Raw genomic sequence first — 6,150 nt, forward strand, 5'->3', positions numbered from 1 at the left:
AAACTAATTAGACAAGTATATATTTAAAGAAAATAAAATAATTTCAATAAAACTCTATTACAAATTACCTATTTTATTATCAATAAAACTCTATCAACACAGATATATTTAAAGAGTTTGTATAAAACTCTAACACAAATTACCAATTTATCAATTTATTATGAGTTTTTTAATAAAAGGTTTTTAAATAGTTTATAAAACATAAATTACCAATTTATCTATTTATTTTGAGTTTTTTTTTACTAAAAGTAAATCTTATTATACAAGAATTATTAAAATAAAAAATATTTATTAATTGATATAAAAAGAGTTTTTAAAAGAGTTTATATTAAACTCTGACACAAATTACCTTTTTATTTATTTATTACAAGTTTTTTAATAAAAGAAAATCTAATTTACCTAATAAAACCAATCACATTTTATCTAAAACTCTTATTTTTAGTTTTTTTTTTATGGATAATTATAATTTTTATAAAAATCTAAAAATTACCTAATAAAATCAATCATATTCCATATAAAACTCTTATTTTTAGTTATATTTTATGGATAATTATCACAATATAACCGTCTCAGCCCAGTTATGATTATGTCATTATCCTATTCATCAAAGAAGCCTATAAATAGAGGCATGGAGGAAGGAGGAAGGGGTATAAAAATTGAGAATTCTAGAAATTTAGAATTTCAGAGTAAAATACAGAAGTTCTGCCAAAGAGTTTCAGTATTTATTTATTTATATAAATAAATATTTATTAATTGATATAAAAATAGTTAAATTCCAGAGTAAAATACAAAAGCTCTGTCAAATAATTTGAGTATTTAAATATTTATTTATTTATGTAAAAAAATATTTATTAATTGATATAAAAAGAGTTTTTATCTATACTATTATTAGATGTGGAAAGAGTTTCAGTATTTATTTATTTATGTAAAAAAAATATTTATTAAATAATATGATAAAACATTAAAATCTACATAATAAAATTTAAATTAACCTATTTATCTATTTATTATTATAATTTTTTTAATAAAATAAATCTAATTAGACAAGAATTATTAATATAAAAAATATTTATTAATTGATATATAAAAGAAAATAATTTTTATATAACTCTACTAAGAGTTTCATAATAAAATTAAATTTAATCAGACAAGTATATATTTAAAGAAAATAAAATAACTTCTACAAAACTCTATTATAAATTACTTATTTTATTTTCCATAAAACACTATCAACAGAGTTTCTATAAAACTCTAACACAAATTACCTGTTTATCTATTTATTAAAAGTTTTATTATAAAAAGAAACCTAATTAAACAAGTATTATTAATATAAAAAATTATTTATTAACTGATACAAAAAGAGGTTTTAAAAGAGTTTTTAAAAAACTCTAACACAAATTACCTATTTATCTATTTATTATTAGTTTTTTAATAAAACTAAAAACAATTAGACAATAATTATTAAAATAAAAAATATTTATTAATTGATAGAAAAAGAGTTTTTAAAAGAGTTTATATTAAACTCTAACACAAATTACCTATTTATTTATTATAAGTTTTTTAATAAAAGAAAATCTAAGTAGACTAGAATTATTAATATAAAAATTATTTTAATTGATATAAAAAATTAAATAATTTTTCTAAAATTCTACCACAAATTACCTTTTATTATGAGTTTTTTTTTTAATAAAAGATAATCTAATTAGATAAGAATTATTAAATATAAAAATATTTATTAATTCATGTAAAAAGAGTTTAAAAATATTTTATATAATACTCTAACACGTATTACAAATTAAAATTTTTTCATAAAAGAAAATCTAATTTTCAGAGTAAAATACAGAAGTTCTACCAAAGTATTTCAGTATTTATGTAATTATATAAAAAAATATTTATTAATTAATATAAAAAAATATTTTATCTATACTACTATTAAATGTGCAAAGAGTTTCAGTATTTAAGTATCTATTTATAAAAAAATATATTTATTAGTTGATATGAAAAGTATTTAAAAAAAAAAAAAAAAACTATATCAAACTCAAAAATTTATCTAATAAAATTTAAATTAACTTATTTATCTATTTATTATTATGAATTTTATAATAAAAGAAAATTGAATTAGACAAGAATTATTAATATAAAAAATACTTATTAATTGATATATAAAATAAAATAATTTTTCTAAAACTTTACCACAAATTAACTTTTATTATGAGTTTCTTAATAAAATTAAATTTAATTAGACAATGATATATTTAAAGAAAATAAAATATTAAATGTGAAAGAGTTTCAGTATTTCAATATTTATTATAAAAAGTATTTATTAATTTATATGAAAAGAGTTTTTATAAAAAAATAAATAAAATAAAAAAAAACTCTATAAAACTCTAAAATCTACCTAATAAAATTCAAATTAACCTATTTATCTATTTATTATTATGAATTTTTTAATAAAAGTAAATCTAAAGTTTCAGTATTTATTTATTTATTTAAAAAAATATTTATTAAATGTGCAAAGAGTTTCAGTATTTATTTATTTGTATAAAAAATATTTATTAATTGATATTAAAACAGTTTTTATAGAAAAAAAAACTTCTATAAAACTCTAAATTTACCTAATAAAATTCAAATTAACCTATTTATTATTATGAATTTTTTTATAAAAGAAAACCTAATTTTATGAGTAAAATACAGAAGTTGTGTCAAGGTGTTTAAGTATTTATTTATTTATATAACAAAATATTTATTAATTGATATAAAAAAGTTTTTATCTATAATATTATTACATGTGCAAATAAAGTGTTTCAGTATTTAACTATCTATTTTTTTAAAATATATATTTATTAATTAATATGCAAAGACTTTTTATAAATAAAAAAAATGTCAATCAAACTCTAAAATCTATCTAATAAAATTTAAGTTAATCTATTTATTATTATGAATTTTTTAATAAAAGAAAATCTAATTCGACTAGAATTGTTAATACAAAAAATATTTATTAATTGATATATAAAATAAAATAATTTTTCTAAAACTCTATCACAAATTAAGTTTTATTATGAGTTTCTTAATAAAATTAAATTTAATTAAAAAAGAATATATTTAAAGAAAATAAAATAATTTTGATAAAACTCTATCACAAATCACAAATTTTATTTTCAATAAAACTCTATCACAGTAGATAAATATATAATATTTAAAGAGTTTCTATAAAATTTTAACTCAAATTTTCTATTTATATATTTAGTAATTGTTTTTTAATAAAAGAAGATCTAATTAGACAAGTATTATTAATACAAATAATTATTTATTAATTGATTTAAAAAGAGTTTTTAAAAGAGTTTCTATAAAACTATATCACAAATTTCTTATTTATCTATTTATTATGAGTTTCTTTAATAAAAAGAAAATCTAATTAGACACGCATTATTAAGATAAAAAATATTTATTAATTAATAAAAAAAGAGGTTTGAAAATAATTTATATAAAACTCTAACACAAATTACCTATTTATTATGAGTTTTATAATAAAATGAAATCTAATTAGACAAGAATTATTAATATAAAAAAATATTTATTAATTGATATAAAAAGTGTTTTTTAAATAATTTATATTAAACTGTAAATCAAATTATTTATTTATTATAAATAGATTTTCCAGAAAATATAATAATTTCTATAAAATTTTACCACAAATTATCTATTTTATTTTCTTTAAAACTCTATCACATATAACTTGTTTTTATCTATTTATTGTGAGTTTTTTTATGAAGGAAATCTAATTAGACAACGATATATTTAAAGAAAATAAAATATATTTTTAAAAGAGTTTATATAAAATTCTAATAAAAATTACCTATTTATGTATTATTATGAATTTTTTAATAAAATATAATATAACTAGACAAGAATTATTAATATAAAAAATATTTAATAATTGGTATAAAAAATAATATAATTTTTCTAAAACTCTACCACAAATTATGTTTTATTATGAGTTTTTACAAAATTCTAACACAAATTACCAAAACTTTACCACAAATTAAGTATTTTATTTTATTTAAAACTCTATCGCATATAATCTGTATTTATCTATTTATTTTGAGTTTTCTTATAAAATTAAATATAATTAAATAAGGATATATTTAAAGAAAATAAAACAATTTATATAACTCTATCACATTAGACAAGGATATATTTAAATAAAATATATAATAATATAATAATACATATAAATAAAATATAAATGTTAAAGAATTTGAACATTTCAATATTTATTTTTTAATATAAAAAATATTTATTAATTAATACAAAAAGAGAACTCTATCACATATAAGTATATAACCCTTGTATTTATCTATTTTTTATGAGTTTTTTAATAAAAGAAAATCTAATTTTACAAAGATATGTCTAAATAAAATTAAATAATTTATATAAAATTATACCACAAATTACATATTTAAATAAAATAAATATAACCTAGGGTCTTCAAAAAACCACAAACTCCATATAATAAATTTTTATATCAATTTCAATCTAATGTATAATTAGTATAATTGAATTTCTATTTTAAAATTTAATTAAAAATTAATATAATTGAATTTCTATTGTAAATTAAAAATTATACTAAATTTCAAATTATCTAATAAAATTCAAATTACAAATTACCTAAAAAAATTTGTTACTTTGCAAAACTCAAATATTTCAACATTAAAATAAAAAATTATTATTTAATAAAAAATAAAATATACATATTTCAGTATTAATATAAAAACATAAAAGAATTTATTAATTTACGAAACTTAAACTCTATTACTAATTTCAAAATATTTCAGTATTTATTTATTAATATAAAATAAATTTTTATTATTCAATATGAAGACAAAAATTTTATAAGTAACAAAATATTCATCACGTGCATCGCACGTACCTTTTCCTAGTATATATATATATATATATATCATCGGCATTAGAATTGAACTACATGCAAAAGGCCTTTTATGTACATAGAGGCCTAGTATTGGGTTACATTCTGAATCGTTGCGAACATGGGTCTAGTTTTGGGCCTTCAGTTGAGACATGGGCTGACTTCAAAATTTAACCCATATATACATATCAAGGCCGCCGGCCTATGACCACTTTAAAATTGGGTCGAGAGTTAACACCACTTTTATAAGCCTGGTCTTGTGAATCTCGTCACCTTGTGTCACACCAAAATCAAAGGGCAACACAAAACTATTTTCACAAAACAATAAAACACGGTTATATGATATAAACATTTTTTATAATTGAATTTTCAGTAAATAAAAGTAAAACAAACAAAGTTTTTGTACGAATTTATTATTTTTAGTTCTTTAAAAATAAAATTCTTTTCTTAATGAAAAATCAAGTAGACCCCCTATTGATTCAGTTTTATTTATTTATTTTTTTTAAATAATTTTCATTCAGAAAATAATTTAAGGTCTTCTCAATTTGTAACTCTAAAAATAGTTTTGTGTTTTTAAATAACTGAAAATCAGAAACTGTACAAAAACTCTGATTGATTCAGTTTTCTGAAAATTTTGTTAATAAAAATATATATTTTCGAAGAATTATTTTTTATAATTATCTTAAAAATGTTTTTTTATTTTTTGAATTATTTAAAACTGTTTTCAGAGTTAAAACTCTTAATGATGTACTCAAATTTAAAATAACAATTTTTTCTTAAAATTAATTTCAAATAATACTTTTCTTATAACGATTTATTTCTCTCTCGAAATGGAGTTATACAAATGAAAGGGAAATTCGATGGTCTTTGAAATGGACTTGGATTCCCTCGGTTGAAGAGGTCCTGTTATTTTGTCCTGTCAATCTTACCTCCAAACATCAATATTTTAAGGTATATGATACGTCCCGCAAGAAAGGATCCGAATCCAAGCAACCAATGTCTGTTAAAATAATTCATTTAGTACTTGAATGGGTTTTTTAACATTAATTTTTGACTCTCAAATTAAAATTGTGGGTCTCAACTTTTAATGTTTTTGTACCAAACGTTTAATCCAGTGACTAACAAACAAACTTTCCAACAAAAATACATGTAAACTAGAATAAAAAAATTGAGTCCTATAGAACAAATTAGCAGGATATACATGAGACACTGAAGCAAAAATT

Source organism: Cornus florida, unplaced genomic scaffold, assembly GCF_030987335.1.
Source record: "Cornus florida cultivar Cherokee Brave unplaced genomic scaffold, ASM3098733v1 CherokeeBrave_3.0.0_Hap2_Chr09, whole genome shotgun sequence".
In the NCBI taxonomy this organism is placed as follows: domain Eukaryota; kingdom Viridiplantae; phylum Streptophyta; class Magnoliopsida; order Cornales; family Cornaceae; genus Cornus; species Cornus florida.